Source organism: Callithrix jacchus, chromosome 2 (genome assembly GCF_049354715.1).
Source record: "Callithrix jacchus isolate 240 chromosome 2, calJac240_pri, whole genome shotgun sequence".
Lineage (NCBI taxonomy): Eukaryota > Metazoa > Chordata > Mammalia > Primates > Cebidae > Callithrix > Callithrix jacchus.
Genome location: NC_133503.1, coordinates 90,275,612 through 90,298,732, shown reverse-complemented (window position 1 = coordinate 90,298,732; position 23,121 = coordinate 90,275,612). Strand labels below are relative to the sequence as shown.

General features: G+C 39.3%; 1 protein-coding gene across 3 annotated transcripts in view; it reads left to right on the top strand.

Moving 5' to 3' along the window:
* The window catches only part of TNFAIP8 (TNF alpha induced protein 8), a 123,336-nt gene that overhangs the window by 16,509 nt on the left and 83,706 nt on the right, over positions 1 to 23,121 (top strand). The window contains exon 2 of one of the 3 annotated variants that reach the window (XM_078365007.1): positions 1 to 23,121. This exon is cut by the window's left edge and continues 5,947 nt beyond it; it is cut by the window's right edge and continues 18,032 nt beyond it. The exons of the other annotated variants lie outside the window; for them this stretch is intronic. The gene's annotated coding sequence lies outside the window, so the exon portion shown is untranslated. 3 annotated transcript variants of the gene reach the window in all.

The following is a 23,121-nucleotide window of genomic DNA, read 5'->3' as shown; positions in this document are numbered from 1 at the left end:
CACTGGTAGAGCCAGAAGGGTAGTATCCTGGATCCCTGTGGGAAGGAGTGCTGAGTGCCCCAGCGTGGAATGAGGAATTCTGCACAAGTGGCTTTGGATGGGAAGCCAAGAAGAACTCTGGCCCCAAGTCTTCCCAGGAGGCTCCAGAGCTACAAAATGTTGCCTTGAGATAATCTTGTCAGTAAGTTTGTTTTTAGGCTATATTTATGTTCCCTCTCATTGCTAAGATAAGTGACTGTTAACTATACTAATGTACAAGGAAACTGTGCAAAATTATGTTTTCCACAAGAGAGCCTATCTGTGAAAGTATCCAAGAAGCTGATTCAAGTGACCACAAGTGAATTCATTTTGATACAAAAAGAGTACATTACAGTATTGTTTCTAAGAATAAGCAAAACAAAAACTCAAACAACTTAAATATGCATCAGCTGCTTACATACATAAGGGCACTTCCTTGAGATGAAACACTGCAGCTTTAGAACAAGGTTGGTCTCTGTGCACTGATAAGGAAAGCTCTCCAAGACAGATGAACTCAAAAAGCAAAATAATGATCTCATTATTTGTAAAAAGGCATATTATGTTTATGAGTAATAAGTTTTTTTTTTTAGAAGAATGAACAATATACTGTTAGTAGTGGAACTATGGGTTGAAATTATCTATGTGCTTAAATTATATAATAAAAACATATTTGGCAAAGGAGGGAATTTAGATTTCAGTTGAGGTGTTGAAGCATTCTAGTACTTCCTTTAAAAAACCTGTATAAAAAGTACATGCTGAGAAAAGGTAGGCATTGTCTGGAAAGTCTTCAGGCTCCCAATATTATGGGAGTTATTGGGTAACTCCCACACTCCGCTTCTCCAGCCTTTACTATCCTCTTCCCAAAACACAGCTCTCTGGTGATTGATTCCTCTAACCCAGAATAGTCAATGGCTTCTAGTGTCTGTTTTTAAAAGTCCCAAAGAACCTTGTGGCAGAGCAGGTAGGGGATGGGCCTGGCCTGTGAGTTTGTCATCTTGCATTTAGGCAATGTTTGTGGAGGCTCTGCCATGCCCCAGTCACAGTTTTAGTGAGGGAATACAGACATGAACTGCATGCTGTGAAACTGTATGCTACTCCTCTAGCCTCAGTCTTCCCACTTACAAGACAAGTTGTCAGGATTAAATAGAACAATAAATGCACAAAGCCCAGAGGACAATATTTGCTTGCTTGCTCCATCCTTCTCTCTATGTCCAAGGCCAGATGTGATGCCTACTCCTCCTCTGAGTGTTTCCTTTGGTTCCCATTCCTAAACCCTGCATTGTTCCAGAACACACCGAACACATCCCTTCCTTTGCCTAGTTGAATCCCCCCTTTCCTGCACTGTCCATTGCTTCTCTTTCCTGGACATCATTAGCCTACCCATTAGGAGCCAGTTCAGATGCTGCCTCCTCGGGGAAACCTTTCCTGGTCCAGAAGTCATCTCTTCCTCTTAAGATTTTGTGTAGTTCTTTCTAGTCTCCGTCTTTATATTGATTCTATCACTTACAGCATTCTACCTTAGTTTGCAGCTCTCTACCTTACTAGGATAGCTTCCAGGGGGCAGTAACCAAGTTATTGTTTTTGTTTTTTTTCCAGCTTTACTGAGGTATAATTGAGAAATAAATATTGTACATATTGAAGGGGTAGAATGTTATGATTTGATGTGTAATGATACCACAGTCAAGTTAATGAACACATTCTTCACCACACAGTTATCATTTGTGTTTGTGTATATGTGTGGTGGGAACACTTAAATCTGCTCTATCAGTAAATTTCAAGTAAACAATACAGAATTATTAACTATAGTCGTTGTGCTGTATGTTAGACCCCCAGAACTTGTTCATCTTATCTATAATTGAAAGTTTGTATCAAGATCTCCCCATTCCCCACCCTCCAAACCCAGCCCCTGGAAGCTGCTGTTTGGCTGTCTGGGCTTCTAGGAAGTAACTCAGTTTGTTCATTTCTAGAAATCATCTTTGTGCTCAAGTTCTCAGTAAATATGTGTTAACAAATGACTTCATTTTTAGGATTCGCCTAAATAGCATTTTTACTTTCACTTAAGGGGTAATTTTAGTTTCACACTAAAAATGAGAACATTTCCTTGAAATCCACTCTATTTAGTGGGCTAGACACAGACAGTTTCTTTTCCCCTGCAGGGATTAAACTTGAAAATTGTGGCTTTACTAACCCTAAGGGATTTTTAGGAGGAGACCAGGCAGGCATCTTATCTCTGGTGGTCTAGACAGTCACCACCTTGTTCATGAGTAATTGGCCCATAAACTCTTGTCTGATGAGGTAAGATCTCATCCTGATAATTTAAAAGCAAACATATTACACCCATTGTTAAGACAACTCCCAGCAAAAGTAAAGGAAATTATTAAAAAAAACAGTAAGGTTATAGAGGTGTGTGTGAAAACATCTATTTCATTTCTTATATTCCTTTCCATCTTCATCTCACCATAGAATATACACAATTTAAGGTTCTGTTTTCTCTTAACATTATTTTGTACATAGTTTTGCATGTTTTTATGGACACTTGATATGTTTCTAAAGGAAACAATTGGAGTTCAGTTGATTGTTGCCTTTCCTGAGAAAGAAATGGGGAGTGTGAAACAAAGATGTGCCTTTAGGGAATGTCAGCCTCATATATTCCTAAAAGGCATGGTCTTATTCTGATGTTGCTAAATTTTACTGGAGCAAAAACAATAACAAATGATTTGATTGATGTTTGAAGCACAATCAATGGATTAAGGTCTTGAGCCACTGAAAAAAGTTTTCTTTAATGAAATACACATCTTTAAGAGATTGGACAGAATTTTGCAAGCAATGGCTCTTTATTTACAAAAGCTGTTGGGAACAGCTGGAAGGCAGCCTTTCCTTATCAGCAGACTTGTGTAACTGGCCCCAGGTTGTTTGCTAATAAATTTCAGGTCCTTTCCATTAATAGGATGAAATAATTTTACATAGAAAGGATCAATCTCTAGCCTCCTTTTGCAGAAAAAATGAATCTGACTGCTGCCTATAGGAAATGAGGTGTGTTTAACATATGGAAAGAATTAGACTAAATACCAGAATCTCTTTGAGGTTTGTGGATATAGTCTCCAAAGAGAGAGAAGGGCATTTAAAATTAAACTGCATGGAATTATAACAAGGAGTAACTACTCATTCTTGGAATGAATCTTGCTTTGGCCCTAGGCTAAGTTGGCTAGATTTGTGCTCCTTTTGTTGGCTAAAAGCCACATTCACTCCTTTTTGTAGTGAGAACCAACTGCCTCCTAGCACAGTTTTGTAGCTTTCTTTTATGGAGCTTCTTAATTATTTTGCTATTTCTTTAATCATGCAGAGTCATTAATACAAATGTTGATTCAAAGTAAATTTACCTTCTGGGCCAGCTTATCTGTTAGGAATTAGTGTATTTTATCATGATCACACCTTACTGTACTTACTGTATACAAGCAGTCGTCTATAATTTCACAAAGGGATGCTTATCAGATTTCTTTGTGTTCCCAATAGGGTATATGTTTGTGTGGCATCTATGGTTTTATTTATGACTTAAAGAGACACATTTGGTCATATTAGTTACCAAGACCAGTTTCACTAGATCCCAAGAAGACCTAAGAGGACTGTTAGGTCTGTAAGAGAAGGAGTTTGCTGTACTGTAGTTTAACCATGAGTTCAAGGGAAGACCTGTACCGGGCTGGAAACCTCTTTTAAGTATTGGGGAATTCAGAAGAAATCTTCTCAAATAAACCCTTATGAAATGGTATCAGTTTCTGGGACTGGGGCAGGTTCTACCAGGATTCTCCCAGGTTTAAGCAGGTTAGACATGGCTGACTGACACTAAACTCTGTACGTGGCAGCTATTTATTATTGCCAGTCTCCTCCCGTTCCCATCACTAATTCTTGCCTTGCTCCAATGCCCATTTACCACCTGTGACACTTTGAAGCTGATCTTGCCCTGGGATAAGTTAGGAAAGCCACAGTAGGAGAGAAGTCCTGAGGTAGAAGTGAGGCGAGATTCTCTCTATATTGTTGGCAGTATTTTCTTTTTTCTCTCTTTCTTTCTTTTTTTTTTTTTTCTGAGACAAAGTCTCGCTCTGTCACCCAGGCTGGAGTGCAGTGGCACAATCTCAGCTCACTGGAACCTTCACCTCTCAAGTTCAAGCAATTCTCTGCCTCAGCCTCCCAAGTAGCTGGGATTACAGACGCCTGCCACCATACCCAGCTAATTTTTTTGCATTTTTAATAGAGATGAGGTTTCACCACCTTGGCAAGGCTGGTCTTGGACTCCTGATTTTTGGCAGTATTTTCTAAAAGCCAGGGCTGGGATCAGAATTCAGACTGCCAATTATTACTACTTCCACACTACTAAGTCCTTAAAGTTCTAAATAAATTAGAAAATCATCCAAAATCAATATGAAATCAATACAAGACACAGCTTTACCAACAATTTCATTAAGTTTTAAAATTCTCTTATCATTCAGTCAGTCAACTAATGATTACTAAGTGTCTTACTAAAGCATGCAGAGTTGAAAAATATTAAAGAAAGTCTCTGCCCTCTAGGAATTATTAATCTAGTTGTAAGAAAAATGTTAGGATTGAAATAATTGGAAAGCAATACAGAATACATAAGTGAGCTGTATTTGTTGTCTGTTGCTGTAAAACCGATTACTAAAACTTAGTAGCTAAAAACAGTATACATTTATCATTACATATACTTTCTATGGGTCAGGAATTTGAGAGCTACTTAGCTGGGTGGTTCTGGCTTGGGGTCTCCTAGGCTTGTAGTCAGTGAGTTGGCCAGGTCAGCAGATATCTGAAGGTTTTCTGTGGCTGGAGGATCCAGTTCCAAGATGTGTTGGCAAGTTGGTAATCACTCTAGGCGGGAGATCTCAGTTCCTCAATACATAAACCTCTTCATAGGTTTGTTGGGAATGTCCTCATGACATGGTGGATGACTCTCCCTAGAGTGAGTGATTCAAGGGAACATAAGGTGGAAGCCTCAGGTGCCTGCCTGGATCAAGCCTTGGAAAACACACAGCATTGCTTCTGGTGTATGACTTACTGGTTACACAGGTCATATGGGAAGGGATTACACAAAGGAGTGAATATCAGAGGTGGGAATCATTGGGGGCATCTTGGAGACTGGCTGTATGAAGAGGTGAAGATCTGCTTAATGTTGGAAAGAAGTGCTGGGATGCCTCAAAGGAAGGAGGCAGTATGTAAACTTGATGGATTTTTAGTAGCTGAGGTTGAGGGAAAGGGTGCTGGTTGGGACAGGGCATCAGGAGAAAGCAGGGTGGACTGTGGACAGTGTCAGTGTGTTCAGGTGACATTAATGGAGCAGTGTGGATGGAGTAAAATCTGGTCAGATAGAAAAGGGCCAGGGCCTGCAGGGTCTTGCATGCCAAGCTAAGGAGTTTGGATTATTAGTGATGGGTCTTTGAAGGTTTTTGACCAGGCAAATGACAATCATTGGCATATTTTACCTTTAGTTTGTATGTGAGATTTAGGGTTTTGGTGCCCTTCCCGTTCCCAGCATTATCCAGGTAGTCAGCTCTCTAATTTCTAAAATTGTGTAACACTTTTGCTCATGTTCCTTAATCACACTCTGCCTTGTACTGTTTAACTTTTTGTGTATTTATCTCGTTATCACAAGTAGATTGCAAGGGCTATAGGGCCATGTCTTTATCAGCTTCCGTTTCCTCTGCTGTGTCTAGCACACTGGGTGCCCAATAACTACTTGCTAGCTGCTTGGATAATAACAGCCAATTACTACGTGTGTGTACAGCCACTGTTTCCGGCCTGTGGTGCATAATTTACAGTTAAACATTTTTCAAAAGAGGGAGCAATTGCAGTGGATTTGATTTATGCAAGTGGAAAAACGTGTTCAGAATCAGATCTGTGTGCTTGGCATTTGCCATAATATTTTTAGGAAACTTGGAATAATAATTTTATTTTTAAAAACTCATGGATTATTTTTAGCTTCAAAGAGTATTCTTATTTTGCCTGAGTTAAACTAATGGGGTAAAAACCAGCCGCAGTGTGCAGGAAGAGCTGCTTTCATCTTTGAATAGTGAAGGGCAGCCTCTTTCATACATATATTTATGGGATAAAATTCCTTTTTAGGATTTGGATCAGAGTTTTTTTCCTCTCATGCCCCTTAGTTTGAATAGAATGATCATTCATTGTCCTTGTATTTTCATTAACCATGTAAGTGTTTCACTCAAGAGATAGTTTTAAGAAAGTTGGAGATTTCTAGTTTCAAACTAGCAGAGACATTTTTGCTTTTGTCTCTTGAAAATCACCCTCAAATGAAAAAAGTAAAAACCAGGAATGCAGACTGTATCCTTATAAACCTTGGAGACATCTGTAACCCTGACCCCTACAGGACTTAAAGATAGAAAGCAGATGAAGTGATGGCAAATGCATTTCCAGACAGTCAAAGTGGAATCAAGAATAAAATGCCTGCAGGGCTCAAGAGGAGAGGACCGGAAGCAATTGATTTGCTCACAGAATGCCAGGAAGGCTTAGAAATGAGAGTTCCCAGGTTCCCCAGAGGCATAGGTGAAGCAGAGGCTTTAGGATGGGAGCAGGGGTGGGAAAGTCTGCAGGAGGTAAAGTGAGCCCCAGGATGACTTGAGAAGAGAAGTTCCCTATTGCAGATCTGGCCCAAGGAGAAGAGCCCATCTAGAAGAGGGCTGAAGGAGGAAGGCTCCAGGAGGAGTGTTTCTGGGGAGTGGGGTGGGGATGAAACTGATATGAAAAGAAGAAAAAAGGAAGAATGGGAAGTCCTGGGTTTGAATTCTGTCTCTGTCATCAATGAACCGTGAGTATGAGCAAATTATTTAATGTCTTTGAAATGTTCATTTCCTTATTAAATAAAATGTTGGATCATATGATATTTAAGGTCTGCTCAAACTCTGATATTTTGTGATTCTGTTAGGTAAAAGACAGTACAAAACCCAGCAAATCTACTTCTAGGTGTCTACCCAAGAAAAATGAAAACATGTCCATACAAATGCTTATAACCAAGTGTTAATAAAAGATTATACATAAGAGCCAAAACCTATAAACAGCTCAAATATCCACCAACTAGTGAATGAATAATAAATGTGGCATGTATATACAATGAAATACTATTTAGCAATAAAAAAGAACAAAGTACTGTACCTACCACAGCATGGATGAATCTCAAAAACATGGTGTCAGGTAAAAGAAATCAGATGCAAAAGGCTACCTATTGTGTGGTTCTGTTCACATGAAATGCCTGGAAAAGGCGAATCTATAAACAACAAATAGATTAGTGGCTGCCTGAGGCTGAAGTAAGAATGGGGATTAACTGAAAATGGGTGTTGTGGGATGACGAAATCTTCTTCTTTTTTTTAAAAAAATAGTATTTGTCTTTCCCTATCTGATTTATTTCACTTAGCATTATTCCAGGTTCATCTGTGTGGTCACCAATGTCAGGAGTCCTTTCTAATTTAACTTTTAAATTTTATTTTAATTGACAACTAAAACTTGTATATATATGTGTGTACAACATGCTGTTTTAATATATGTGTATGTTGTGGAATGGCTGAATCAAGCCGTTTAACATACATATTCACATCCCTTTTTTTCATATGGGGTGCAAACACTTAAAAATCTACTCTTTTAGCAGTTTTCAAACATGCAATAGATTGTTATTAATTGTTGTTACCGTGAGGTACAGTAGTTTTGTTTTTTGACCAACATCCCCCCCCCGACCCCCACTACCTTCAACCTCTGGTAACCACCATTTTACTCATTTCTGAGTTCAACTTTTTTACTCCACATGTGAGTGAGATCAAGTGGGGCTTGTCTTTCTGTGCCTGGCTTATTTCACTTAATGTAATGTCCTCTAGGTTCATCCATGTTGTCACAAATGACAGGATTTCTTCTTTTTCAAAATTAAACAGTATTCCATTGTGTAGGTGTACTATATTGTCACTATTCATTCCAAATGAGGAAATGTTCTAAAAGTTGGATTGTGGTAGTGGTTATACAATGCTGTACATTTACTAAAAATCATTAAGTAGTGCACTTATAAATTGTATCTCAGTAAAGCTGTGGGGAAAAATGGTAATAAAACAAGAGTCAAGGGGTAGAGAATTACATATGAAACAATATTGGCAATTTATTGGTTATTGTTGAAGGTGGGTGACAGGTGAGAGTTTGTTATACTCTTTCTACTTTTATGGATGCTTGAAAATTTGAATAATAAGTTTTTAAAAGGGCAGTCACATGCATGTTATTGTGTGATGTCAGATAACACTTGCAACGCTTTATAGCGGTGGATGTTCTAGGCTCTCTTGGGACATAATTTAACCTCTATTGGAACCATATCCATAGTATATCAATTCACTTTTAATGTGTTAACTCTTCCCAATACCTTAGCAGGAACTTGGGAAAATCATGGTGATCACATCCTCAGAAAGAAGGTTAAATTTTGTTCAACATGTTCTCTTTAAGTAAGTGTGGTACGTTTTAGAAAGGGTAAAATTACAATGAGCTTTACTCTTTACAGAAGAATCTTTAAAAAGTAGACCATCTAAAACAAATGTTATTTGTAATAACACCGAGAAAAGGAATTTTTTTAACATGTCCTTGAAACTTAGAAGCAATATTGCATTCCTGACCCAGTCTATTGTTGAAGCATATGTAAGAGAGATAGTTACCATTTTTTCTTGCTTACTATGTACTTGTTTAAGGATCTGTTTTTTAGCCTCATAGTCAACATTCTTAAAAAGGTAGTTTTTCGTTCCCATTTTACAGTGAGGAAAGTTGAGGGACAGAGAAACTGAATAACTTGCCCGAGATCCAGCAGCTAGTCAGTGTTAGTGCTGGCACTGCTTGACTCTGCAGGCTGTGCTGTTACCCCTTCATGGTTGCATTGGAACGTATTTTTCCCTAAAAGCCTTTTCCCCACAAACTTCAGTTTAACCTATATGTTATGCTTTCTTTATGGAATCTATGTGAGGTAGGTGAGAAAGAGGAGGTGATGTTTTCCTAGGGGGAGGAATTGCAGGTGCAGATGTGAGTTAAAGGCAGTGACCATCTCCGAGGCACAGTTTTAGGGTGCCTCATGCTAAAAACATTACAAGTGGGCCCCAAGCTTTGATTTGAAATAGCTGTTTGTAATTCATAATTCAGATCCTTATTCATTGGTAGGTTTATCATAAGTTTCCTAGCCACAGTCCCCCAGCTTCTGGTCCATTCCTGGACTGCCACCCAGTTGCATTACTTCTAATGTAAAAGCCCTCAGTGAATGGCCCTATATTCCTACAGATTAAAATCTGAACTTTGTAGTTTGGTGTTCAGAGCTCTTTATGTCTTCCTTCATGCTGTTTTTCCATCGTACCTTCTGCTGTTCTCTATTGGGCACTCTATGCTTATGCCGTCTAGAATATTCCATACTTCTTACCCCTCTATTGCTTGGCTTCTAGGTGTCTACTGAAGAAAAATGAAAACATGTCCATACAAATATGTATAAGCAACTGTTAATAGAAGATTATACATAAGAGCCAATACCTGTAAACAGCTCAAATATTCACCAATTAGTGAATGAATAATAAATGTGGCATGTATATACAATGACTGTTCCCACTGACTATAATTCCCTTGTACCCCTTATTCACTGGCCAGATCCTACTCAGTCTTCAAAGCCTCCCCCTCCCCACCCTGCCAAAACATATTATCTCCTATGGGAAGCCTTATTCAGTCCTCTCAGCAGTACCAGCTGCTTCTTTCTCTGGGTTTTCATAACACTTTCTGCACACCTTGATTATGTGTGGTTTTGCCGTTATTTATATGCCATATAGCTCCTTCAGTTCGGAGACCTTGGAGGGCCACCTGTATCTCATCACTCAGATCTGAATCTAGCATGTGGTCGGCCCTCAGGGAATATGGGTAGAATTCACATTTTTATAGAACTGTGATTTATGATTTTTGAAATGAACAGTCTTAAAGATAGAAAACAAAAATACATTTAACAAGTCATCTTTATGTGAAAAAAACAACCAGGAATCAACCTGGAAATATTAAGGTACATATTTGTAATGGACCAGAAGCATAGTCCTATTTCTTAGGATAAAATATATTACAAGTGCAAACCCAGATACTAAGGATATTCCCACTGCACCTTTCCTGCTCCAAGATCTCATTTAACCTTTTTGTATTGGGGAAGGTATGGGAGAAATGAAAGTCTAGGAACTGGAGAGGTGTGAAATAGATGCTCCTAAGAATTTTCTAGTTTATCTTCAGGAATGAAGGTACTACTTTGATTACATAATTTCCAAGGTCCTATTATGTTCTGAAATAGTTTTAGTTGTTTCAGTCCCCATCTTTTAGCAAATAAGGGAGGCATTAGTTATTCACTCACAAGATATTTTGAATCATAGGACCATTATTTAGTTGACCTAGCTGGGGTCAGGTTAACTGGCCAGTGCATTGAACTTGACCTTCAAGCCACCTGTTGAATTCACATCATTTGGTTTTAAGGTATAGCTTCCCTGTAACTGCTCACTGGTACTTTATGAACTAAAAGATCTGTGCTCTCATGAGTGACAACCTCAAAAAACTTACATTCCAAGAGAGATAATCCAGAAATATGGACATCCTTTTATTAGGGAAAAGAATTTCTAGAGAACACTAAATAGTTTTTTTCTCTTCTATTTTTAGTATATTTCCTGCTATAGAATCCCACTTTCTCCTCTGCTTCTAGTATGTTTCCAGCTAGTCACTGGGTAAATGTAAAAGTTAAAATTCACCTGTCTTTGGGAAGGATGTGTTGAAAATGATTTATTTTTCTCTCGAGAATTGGCTCTGCTGAATTGTCAAATTATTCACCTTTATCAGGTTGAACAACATGTGGCTTCCCATCACCTTCTGCCACTCCTTTTACCCCCCAGTCTTTCAGTGGACATTTTTATGAGCTCATCTGGAGGGTGTTGCTCACTTGACCATCATCTTTTCATCAGGTTAGCTGGATCAGTGCACTCATTTCCATTCATAATTAACACTTAGAGCTTATGATCTAAGATTGTTCACCTGCCAAAACAAGCAGAAACCCCAAACAGCAAAGCAACTCTCTTATCATATGCTGAGAAGAAAAGGAGAATGCTTTTTAGTATATTCCTGGACTTTCTCCCCGCCCTGTTTGCATCAGTATTGAAGGAGAGATGCCTGCTAATTGGAATTTCCCACTCCTGAGTGGAGACATTGTTGTGAATTCTTATACGATCAGCCATTAGAAGTACAATTTCTGCCTTCACCCATTTAGTTTTATCATGTGTTAGAATTTTGTCTGGAAGGACCTTTCATGTCTGCCACACTCTCCTCACCTCCTCCTCCCTCTTTGAAAGACTCCTGCCCTAGTACCCTGAAAAAACCACACACAAGGAAATGAGGAAACCAGACCCTAGTTTCCACACAGATTCCTTTAGGGGGGCAGCTATGCAGCCAGTGTAAACATTCCAATTCAGTTAGAGATAACTTCTTGGTTTTCCATTACCCATGCCGGTGAGGTCATGAAGAATATGCTTACTTTAATGAGTACTGAATTTTGTTTAAAGTATATGTCATCTCTTAGAAAATGCTCAAAGTTTGGAAGCCTGAGGCTTGGGTCCCAGTTAATGTTTTGCCACTGACAACATGTTATGTATAGTGTGCTTCACCTCCTTCTCCTCCTCCTGCTCTCATGGCTAGTATAGTGTGAGCAATGCCGTGTGCTCTGTAATGGCTCAGTTAGCTGGACCTGAGCCTCTTGTGGGTCAGTAGAGCTACACACCTTGACTTGCACCTCAGAACTCTCAAAGGTTAGGGATAGGGCTTTCTTTTTTTCCATCATATGGGGGGAAATGGGTGTAGTACATCCAAAAAGATGTGTAATGGCATATTAACCAGAAGGGTTGAATGCTTGCTTCAGACAAATAGAACATAAAATAAAAACAAGTTGAATTCAAGTAGAAGTTTCATGCAGTAAACATGACCAGCAACGCAAACAACAGGGGACAGAGAGCTTCTTCCCAGAGTGCCACAGAGATTCATGAGAAGGTTCCCCTTCCCATAAGTTCTTTAGTCACATTGTTTAAGTGAACCCAATGGTAAGAAGTAAACATAAAATAACCACACTTGGTTTTTAGAACCTTGTGCAATAGTTTCCCACTATTGTTAAGGGGTGAAATATTTCACCTAAGTAAATGTACCAGCTAAATGAGTTCTAAATATCAATATTTTAATTTTTAATTTGTTTGAATGGAGGTTTTCTCAGCCTTTTCCCCCTCTGTCTTCTGAGTATAAATGGAGTGACCACCCTCCTGAGTTTTCCTTCTTATGGCTTGAGTGATCTTCCTATGAGACAGATTGGATCCTGTCGGTCTCCAGCTTGAAATTGTTTTTGATTTTCATAACTTTTTCCTTTTTTAAAATTAAAATTTAATATATATATATAGTTGTTGTTGTTGTTGTTTTGGTAGAGACAGAGTCTTGCTCTATTGTCCAGGCTGGAGTGTAGTGGCATGATCATAGCTCATTGCAGCCCCAAATACCTGGCCTCAAGTGATCCTCCTGCCTCAGCCTCCTCTGTAGCTGGTACAACAGGCGGCTTGGCTAACCCAGCTTGAAATTCTTAAAAGTGCTCCTCCTGCTTTCAGAATAAGGTCAAATTCCTTCACTGAACATATTAAAGGCCTCTTTATCTGGTTCCTGTCCAGCTTTGCAGCCTCATTTCCTCCTACTTTTCCAAAGGTACTCCCTCTGTGCTTTCACCATTCTGAACTTTTTTTTTTTTAACCTCTAAACTAAACACACAGTTCCCTACAATGGTCCCTCAATAACCCACAGGGAAACCTGACCCCCTTCCCTGCTACCATGCACACACCTTAGGCAAAGTCCTTAAGACTTGCAACTTATAATCATTATCTGAATATGATACATAGTTCTCACAGTTACTCTCTTGTTGGGAATTTGTGGAAAGGCCATGACTGCACAAACTCACTTCTATGAGATGAAAGTAACATAACTATTCCTGTTTTCTTTTCAGGGATATCTAAATAGGATACTATCAGTAATATCTGAAAGGATACTATTCTTTTATAAATTATTTTCAGTTTTCTTCTATATCAACTTAGTAGCACAGGTTTCCCTTTTGGATGGCATCAGGAAGCAAATCAGCATGTCCCCGTTTAATACAAATTGATTGAAGTGATACAGTTTCCTGAATTCTAACCCTGTGTTTGAAGCTGCATTGTATCAGAACAGAAAAGTCCCAAAGGAATGGTGAGGTGAAAATTATCTTTGAAAAATGACATGTAATTAAAATCATTTATGAGTAAGTTAGTGTAATCTATGTTCTACTTGATGTAAAAAGAAAATACCACATTCTTGGGAGGGAGGAGGAAGGTAACGTCCTATCTGTAAACTCCAAACTGGAACAACGGAGGAAGAGCCATTGGAAGTGTAGATTCCAGTGCTGTGAACTCCCAGTTATAGGATCGCTATATCAGCAGAATCTAAATAGCTGATTTACAAGAGAAAATTGAAGGGTTCAGAAAATATGGGGTATCTTAAAAAAATCCTCTTTGACAGTCATTTTAGGGCTTCTTCCCCTCAAAAATGAACTGACTTCAAATGACTATTTTCTTAATTGAATATGTTGGGGAAAATATATATTTTCTAGTTCTCAAGTAGGAGATGAAATTTCCAAATATCTGTTTCCATTTCTAACAACTATTAAAATATGTAGGCTTTACTCTGAGAATATGTAGATGTATTTTATTTGAGTGGTTATATCAATTCTAATTTTAAAGGTCATTTGGGGCTGGGTGCGGTGATGTACACCTGTAGTCTCAACAGCTAGGAAGGCTGAGGCAGGAGGACCACATGAGCCCAGGAGTTCAAGGCTGTAGTGCCCTTGATCATGCCTTTGAATAGCCACTGCACTGCAGCCTGGGCAGCACAGTGAGATCCCACATGTAAAGAATTTTTTTAAGTCATTTGAAACAAAAGTTGTTAAACTCCATTGCCTCAAATCTACTTTTCACACAGTATAAAGTTTATCTAAATTTCTAGACCTCACTTTATAAATAACACATTACAAATACCCAAATCATGATAGCTCAGGTATGCTGTTGGAATGTTTGTGGAAATTATTTTGCTGAAGTATGGGCAGGCCAGAGAAACCTGCATTTTAATAAGGGCCCCTTCATTCGTGGATGGAGGGCCACAGGGTGAGAAACACTGCCCTAAACTCTACATCCTCTGAGGGCTCTTGAGGGTTCCTGCTTACCTGTGCTGTGGACATGGCTCCAGATCCTTCTGGCCACACGCCAGTGTTGGATGTGGTTGGACTTGGCAGGGAACGCGCACACCGCCATCCACTCCCCTCCCCCTGCCCCTGCCACCTGCCACCTTTCAGATAAGGAGACTATATTACTGTTTCACACCTCTACCTCCAAGAAAACAGGATATCCTATGAATTCCTCTGAATTACCAACCCCCTCTACCTCTAGTGTGGAGAATAAGCTACAACTTTTGGCAAAACTTGCCTGAATGATCAGAAAACAGAAAAGAAGCAAAAGAGCTGGGTGCTTAGGATCTCCTACTGAATGTCTCCTTTCTTTGATCCTGGCATTACCTTCTTCGATCTCACTTTTCTTTTCTTCTTCTTCTTCTTTTTTTTTTTTAAGATGGGGTATCTTTATGTTTCTCAAGCTGGAATTCAGTGGCTGTTCATAGGCACAATCCCACTACTGATCAGCATGAGAGTTTTGACCTGCTCTGTTTCTGACCTGGGTGGGTTCTACCCTCCTTAGGCAACCTAGTGGTCCCCTGCTCCTGGGAGGTCACCATGTTGATGCTGAACTTAGCTTGGACACCTGATCAGCATGGTGCATTACATCCCACAACTCCTGGGCTCAAGCGATCCTCCTGTCTCAGCCTCCCAAGTAGCTGGGACCATAGGCACATGCCACCATGCCTGGCCTTGCTTTTACATTTTTTATGAAATATATTTTTTAATGTAATAAAAAATTTTCCTAAGGGTGATTTTCCCAAAAGGGATACCCTGTCCCAATGATTTTCTAAGCTGCTACCTTTTAGGAGCCTAGAATGGTTTATACATTGTTGGTTTGTTGGTTGGTTTGTTTCAAAGTAATATGTGTTTAAGGAAATACCTCATACTTAAATAAAGGCTATAGGGTAAAGTAAAATAAAACAAATAAGACATCTTTCTCTTTTCCTACTTTACAGTTCAAAGTAGCTTCCCAGAAATTTCCTATGCATATTAAGGTATGCACATTTTATACATATATATACAAATAGGATCAAACTACTATATTTTGTGGACTTTTCAGATGCCACTGATTAGTACAACCCAATTTCAAATATGAAATAATGTACATTTTACAATTGATGACATGCAGAAAACTATTCTTTGGGACTCACCTTTTTTCCATATTAAATACTTAGAACGTCAGTTCATATTAGGAAAGAGAAAAATCTGCTTCATTCTTTTTACTTCGTAGTATTCCATATTCTAAATCCAGATTCAGATATGAATTCTGCATTCCAAGTCCAAATATACTATGGTTTATTTAAGAATTCCCTTATTGCTGAACATTCTTGTTCTTTTTTGTTGTTGTTCTTTTTCTTTTTTGTTTTTTGAGACAGAGTTTCGCTCTTGTTACCCAGGCTAGAGTGCAATGGCACAATCTTGGCTCACTGCATCCTCTGCCTCCCGGGTTCAAGCACTTCTCCTACATCAGCCTCCCGAGTAGCTGGGACTCCAGGCGTGTGCCACCATGCCCAGCTAATTTTTTGTATCTTTAGTAAAGACGTGATTTCACCATGTTGACCAGGATGGTCTTGATCTCTTAACCAGGTGATCCACCTGCCTCGGCCTCCCAAAGTGTTGACATTATAGGTGTGAGCCACCGCACCCGGCCCATTCTTTTTCTTTACTGGTTTTTATATTACAAATAATGCTGCAATAAACAACCATTTTATATGTTATTACATACAAGCAATTATATTTATAGGTTTCTGGAAGTATTGCTGAGTCAGAAGTTGTGCACACAGTACATTTTCTTTGTACAACCTCTGTGTTTTTCAATGTTAGAAAGAAACCAAACACACAAATGAGCAACTTCTGCCAGGGTTCCTTGTAGGGAAAAATTTCTGGAAAGATAAATAGATATACATAGTTAAGCATCTATATGTATCTATTCATACCATTGTGTTTCAATTCTAGGGTGCATATTTTTCATTTTTTAACAATTCTCAATTGGATATATGTTGTATAATGGATGTGCACAGATAATGCTGTAGTCTTTTCCCCAAAAAAGTCTGCTGTTAAATTGTGCATCTTACAACCAATGGCATTTTAGAATCATGGGAAATCAAGTGTATTTTAGTAAGACTGCATATATATATATATACCTATATATATGTATAGGATATATCCTTCAAGATTTATTTGGAAATTATTTTAATTTAATGGTGAAAATGTAGTTTTAATTATTTTCCCATTGAAGCAATCTCAGAAAAAGCCAGAGTTTTACAGACACCACGTATTTATCAGTAGCTAGTACTGTCCTTTGAAGTTTGCACGTGTGATTTAAAAGCCAGCCTTCATTTCCTAAAGAGCCTCATTGCAAGAAAAAAGTTAAATCACAAACAGAACTTTGAAAAATACTAATGTCATGTTATTTAGAATTGGAGAAGTCAGCAGTTTATTCTAATTCCTATAATTTACAGATAAGCAAACGTCTTATGGTGCAACATGTGGCATTGTGGCATTTTGTACCTTTTGCCCGACTGATAATTGATATTAAAATAATGTTATTAGGTAAATACTAAAGGAAGGCACACTATTCATGAACTGATAGCTTTCTTGCAGATGACAGCATTCTCTCCTTTCCTGCAGACTATCCAGCAGTCTGCCACCTGTGAACTCTCCTAGGGTAATCTGTATCATTTCTCAGGGGCTTGGTGTTGGCAAGTGGCCACTCACATCTGTTCTGTTTCTCTGTTTCTGTTTAATTAGATTTGAAATATGTATTTTTCTCTCCTCCACTTTTCCCACCTTCTTTTTTTTTTTTTTGGTTTCTCACCTTTTTCATTTTTTGGTGTCACAGCTGCGAGTGCAGTACATCATGCAGGCTGTGCCTTCCTGTTTCTTGGCACTGAAAGGTCTCCATTGCATCAGGAATTGACTTGGGAGGTCTTAAACAGTTGGCACTTAATAAATGGTCTTGACTGTAAAAGCGTTTTTCATCTTTCTTAGGACCGTTCTGGGCCGGGCATGGTGGTTCACGCCTGTGATCTCAATACTTTGGGAGGCTAAGGTGGGTGGATCACAAGGTCAGGAGTTCAAGACCAACCTGGCTAAGATGGTGAGATCCTGTCTCTACCAGAACTACAAAAATTAGCCAGGTGTGGTGGCAGGTGCCTGTAATCCCAGCTACTCAGGAGGCTGAGGTAGGAGAATCGCTTGAACCCAGTTGGCAGAGGTTGCAGTGAGCCAAGATTGTGCCACTGCTCTCCAGACTGAGTGACAGAGTGAGAGTTTCGTCTCAAAAAAAAAAAAAGACAGTTCTGATATTGCACTGGAAGAGCATCTGAGCCAGTGTGCTCCTCCTTGCTCCATTTGACTCATGCTGTCTCCAGTTATTTATCATGGCATGGTAAAAAGGCAAAGGCATTTGTGCATGTGTGTGATAAAATTGCTAAACTGCTTCTTGTTAACTGTCAACTGGCATTGAAGGAGACAGTTATTTACATTTTCAGTTGCTTTTTGTGAAATACAAGGATCAAAGACTTTTTCTTCAGTTTCCTCCTCTACTAAAACCACAACTTCCTTCCTCTGTATTAAAAGCCTCTGCAACATGCATTAGTATTCTACTTTCTCACCTTCAGTGACAAAGAATAATTTTATTGTACCAAGATGAAATGTCACTTGAGGGCTTTTCTTTGGGTGCCTCTGCATCTCTGAATGGACACCTGTGGAAGACACTTATCACGCTTTTCAGCAGCATTTTTGTTTTATTTGTTCAAAGGAAAAAAGACTGTAGATGTGTTCCTGACTAGATTTTAATCCTTTTTTGGTTTTTGGACGCTTTTGAGAATCTGATGAAAGCTTGAGGGTGGTGATGCTTGTCGCAGGGGCAGCTGCCACAGGGGCAGCCGTGGCTCAGTCCAGCACGTTCTCCAAAAGTGACTGATTCTCTTTCAACATTTTAAATAAGGTGACTTATTTAAGTCAAGAGGATGACTCTCAAGACTATAATGAAAAGATAACAATAGAGGAAATGGCAGAAGAGCAGGTGGGTAGTTATGTGCATGATCAAAGCATCAGTGATCAGACTATGGGAGGAGCAGGGAGGCAATGTGAGGGCATTCAGAGTGACTCCCCACTCACAAAAGGCACAGCACTCCAGTCTCAGGACATTCCAATAACCCCAAAACCCATTTGGGGGCCTCAAGTTGGAAAATTCTGCTCTCGTCTTATTCGCAGTTACGTGTGGGCTCAAGAATGGGGCAGACCTTTACCTGAATTTGGCTTCCCAAGTTTGAGGCCTTGGCTAGTCTAGTCATTTGCTTCTTTAAGCTACTGTTTTCCCACTGAAAATGGAAAGAAATAAAACCAGACATGTAGACTGTGGCGGGCCAACTGGGATAACCTGAATAAAATGTCTGGCACATTGTCACATAGTAGTATCTCAAAAAGTGGCTGTTCTTTTCTCTTCATCTGTCCATCTTTTATTTCTCTTATGGGAAGAGGTTTTCTTCCCCAAGGAGATGGATTTTAGAGCTGCAGAAAACTTCATTGAGGCTAATTGTATCTGTTAGAACTCAGGTGCATCTGCAGATGTAGAGGTTAGGAAATAGATGCCACTCTTCTGCTCCCCCCACTCCCTCCACAAGGTGAGGTACTAAGGCTAGTGGACACTGGGCTGAGGCTAGAAAGGTGGTCAGTTTGTCCTGGGACGGCCCCGAGTGGAGGGAATTCTGTGCTCATTCCCAGAAATTGAACTTCTCCTGGACGGTTACCCCAGCAGGGAGAATTTGCTGGAGAAGGCCGATGGCTGTAAAGGCAGAGCCCACTGGAGGACTACAGGGCTCATGGTAGGGATAAAGAAGAAGGTCTCAGAAAACTTGAAGAGGAGAGAGAGCCAAACCTGGTCTCAGCCAAAGCCTAGCTTGAAGGCTTATTAAAATGCTCTGAGGCCTGGCATGGTTGCTCATACCTGTAATCCCAGCACTTTGGGAGGCCGAGGCAGGCAGATCACTTGAGGTCAGGAGTTTGAGACCAGTCTGGCTAACATGCTGAAACTCCCATCTCTACTAAAAATTAGCTGGGTGTGGTGGCACGTGCCTGTAATCCCTGTTACTTGAGAGGCTGAGGCAGGAGAATCGCTTGAACTGGGGAGGCGGAGGTTGCAGTAAGCCGAGATTGCACCACTGCACTCCAGCCTGGGTGACAGAGCAAGACTCCATCTCAAAATAAATAAAATGCTCTGAGGGCAGGGGTTGGCCCTTCTGTTCTCTGTCTGGTTCCCTTCTTTTTCCCCATACTTTTAAAACCTACTGAAGAGTTTTCAAACAAAAGCATTATACTCCAAAGCCTTAAATATTCCTAGGTTTGTTTTGGTGTTTGTTTATCCGTTTTTTTTGTTTGTTTGTTTTGTTTTTTTTTTTGAGACAGAGTCCTGCTCTGTCACCTAGGCTGGAGTGCAATGGTGTGATCATAGCTCACTGCACCCTCAACCTCCTGACCTCAAGCGATCCTCCCATTTCATCCCCAGTGTAGCTGGGACTATAAGTGCGCACCACCATGCCTGGCTAATTTTTTTAATTTTTCGTATAGATGGGGTCTTGCTATGTTGCCAAAGCTGGTCTTCAACCTTTGGGCTCAAGTGATTGCCTTGGCCTCCCAAAGAGCTGAGATTACAGGCATGAGTTATTGTGCCCAGCCTTGGTGTTCATTTTAAAGGAAACCAAAAATTGAATTGGCAATGTGAATTTTGAATGGTCAAATAAATATTAAAAACTCAATGAATGAACTCATATTAATGGATGGGCAAATAAGGTGATTAGCAAGAGCAGAGTAAAATTATTAGGAAATGCCAGTGAAGGGGCATTGTGAGTGTTCACTCATGAAGGAGGGACAAAACTCTAATTTGTAGAGTTTGAGTGTTAAGCAGAGGAATCAAAACATCCGTAGACCTGTGGTGCTTAACAGTCTAAATGTTCATCAAATTTAAGCAAACATAGTTTAACTAAGGCTAACTTTGTTGCGATACTACCACATGATGGACTAGTGTGGAACCATGACAGAAAGAAAAAAGAGCTGTATATATTAACTTAGATACACTATATTGTTAGCCTTTAAACTAATGTATATAATACAGTCCTGTTTAAGTAAGAGGGTAGGTGGTAGGGCAAAGGGTAGGCATGCTTATTTTGGTATTTAAAACTTTAAGAAAAAATAACCAAACTATTATCTGATATTCTAACTGGGAATGGATTGGGGAGGAGTCTTGTTTGACACAGCGGTTTGAACCAGGGTTTGGAAACAGAGCTAGATTCAAATCCTGACCCTACTCTTTCTGCTGTTGTAACTTGGCAATTTGCTTAACTACTTTTGTATGTAAAATGGAACTCATCAGAGCATTGACCTCATATCATGAGGATGAAAATAAAAAATACTTAGTTCAATGCCTGGCACATAGTAAGTAGTAAGTGCTCACCATATTTTAATTTTTATGTAGAACATGCCTTACTTTTATCATTAGAAAAAAAAGAAAATAGAGTTATTTCAGTGGCAAGTAGTGATTGAGGTTAAGAAGCTTAATGACATTCACTGGGACTCAAATGACACCACCAAAGGGGGCAGATTTGTTTACAGGGAAGAATGTCAACTTGTAAAGTTTAGGAAATAAGAATGTGGCTGGGCACGGTGGCTCAAGCCTGAAATCCCTGCACTTTGGGAGGTCAAGGCAGGGCGGATCCTTTGAGGTCAGGAGTTAGAGACCAGCCTGGGCAATATAGCGAAAACCCGTCTCTGCAGAAAATACAAGAAGAGATATGACGATCTACATTCAGAAGGAAAATGTTGGGTAACTACAGTGAAAGAATACCAAAGGGCAGAAATTAGCTGTTAGATCATGCAGAGTAGGCAAATGTGGTAATTAAAAGTTCTGTAGACTCTGAATAGAATATACACTTTTAAAAGAGAAAATGAAGTTCACTTAGGACGATCTGTACTTGGGAAAAAAGGCTATCTAATAAAAACTGGGACAAATACCTGTTTTGATTGTTATTATAACCTTTACTTTGGCTTAATATTAAGAAGGGTTAAATTATATTAGAAGAACCTCAATGAAGATGGGGAAAATTACATTGAGAAGAAATTATATGCAGTAAAAATGGTTGACAGTGCTTCAGACATTTCCAGAATAAGTGGGTAAGCATGGTCAGCTTTGTATTTGTCATTTTTGTTACAGATAATTAGTTCAAAGCCAAGAATTTATATTTGAGTTCAAGGCTATTTACCAGCTCCACAAAAAATTCTTCTTCTGCTTAGTTTAAAAGCCCACTTTTTGAAATCTGCCACAAACTCAAAGGAGTTTTACAGAAACCTTAAAGGCAATTGGAAGTCCGAGGGCTCTCAGCTTGTAATGAAACATGTGCTTCTGGGAGCCAGGGTGGAGGGAGAGAAGGAAAGGGGGTAGGTTTTGTTTTCACTTTTTTGAGACCACCATTGCCAGAGCTGCCAAACCCCCGAATCCAGAGATGTGATACTGTTCCTAAGGGTCTCGTAATAGGCACAGGCTTGGACATTTTATTTCATTCTGTAGATGCCCTACAACAGGGAAGATGTACATTTGCTAAAGTTTAGTACTCTCCAGAATATGATAGCCTCTTTTTAACAATATGTTTATTAATGGAATCATCAGTCTCTTTAATAATTTCATTGAAGTACAAATTATGTGTGCTTATTTTAAATTCTCGGACTGGCATACTGTGAAGCAGCCTTAAGATGGATGCTTTTATTTGGTACATAAAAGTTTATATGCTAGCTGGAGCAACAAGGCTCAAGCACATGAAACATTTTTGCATCTAGCTTAGCTTTTGAATTAAGTGCTAAAGTGTATGGTGCTGACCAATTCATTTATTCGGCAAATATTAAAGTGCTTGTTATTCACTAGGCATTCATGTATTAGGTTTTGAGGTTAAAGGAACAAGCAAAATTAAGTTAGTTTTCCATGCTGTAGACAGAGTAAATGCAACTAGCATAAAATCTTAGTAGAGGCAGCATAATGTAGTAGTTAAGAATGACCTGTGTCATGACACATGCCTGTCATCCCAGCTACTCGGGAGACTGAGGCAGGAAGATTCCTTGAGCCCAGAAATTTGCCTCTAACCTAGGCAACATAGCGAGACGCTGTCTCTTAAAAAACAAAAACAAAACAAAAGCATATCTGTCGTCTGTTCTGTTCATTTGTGAATTTCCAGCACATGGGACAGGTCTGGCCAGTGGTAACCACTCAGAATTAGTTGTTGACTGAATAAATGCTGATAGAAATAGTCCATACCCTCTTGGAACTTACAAACTAGTGATAAGACCAAGTTTTCCCAGATATATTCATATGTTCTGTGAGCTGTTTCCTCTCTTTCTCTCATATACACATGCACACAAAGAAACAGACAGGTTCAAAGACATACACAGTGCCCTGTGGTCATGCTGATAGAGTCTGGAACAAAATTTGCATATCATGCATCCTCTCCATATCCATAAAATTGTCTTCTACTCCAACCCAGATCAATGAGAACTTGAAACACTCACAGGTGGTTGAGTTTATATCACTGATTGGGATTTTTGTTTTGTTTTTGCGAAAGAGAGAGACAGTATGGTATGGCCATTGAAAGCATCAGCTTTGGAACCAGAGAGAAATAGGTCCAGTCCTGGCTTTGCCTTGGATAAGCTTTTTAAAACTGTGTAAGCCTCAATTACTTTGTCTATAAAATGGGGATATTAATAGCACCTGCCTTTCAGTGCTATCAGGAGTTAGTGAGATT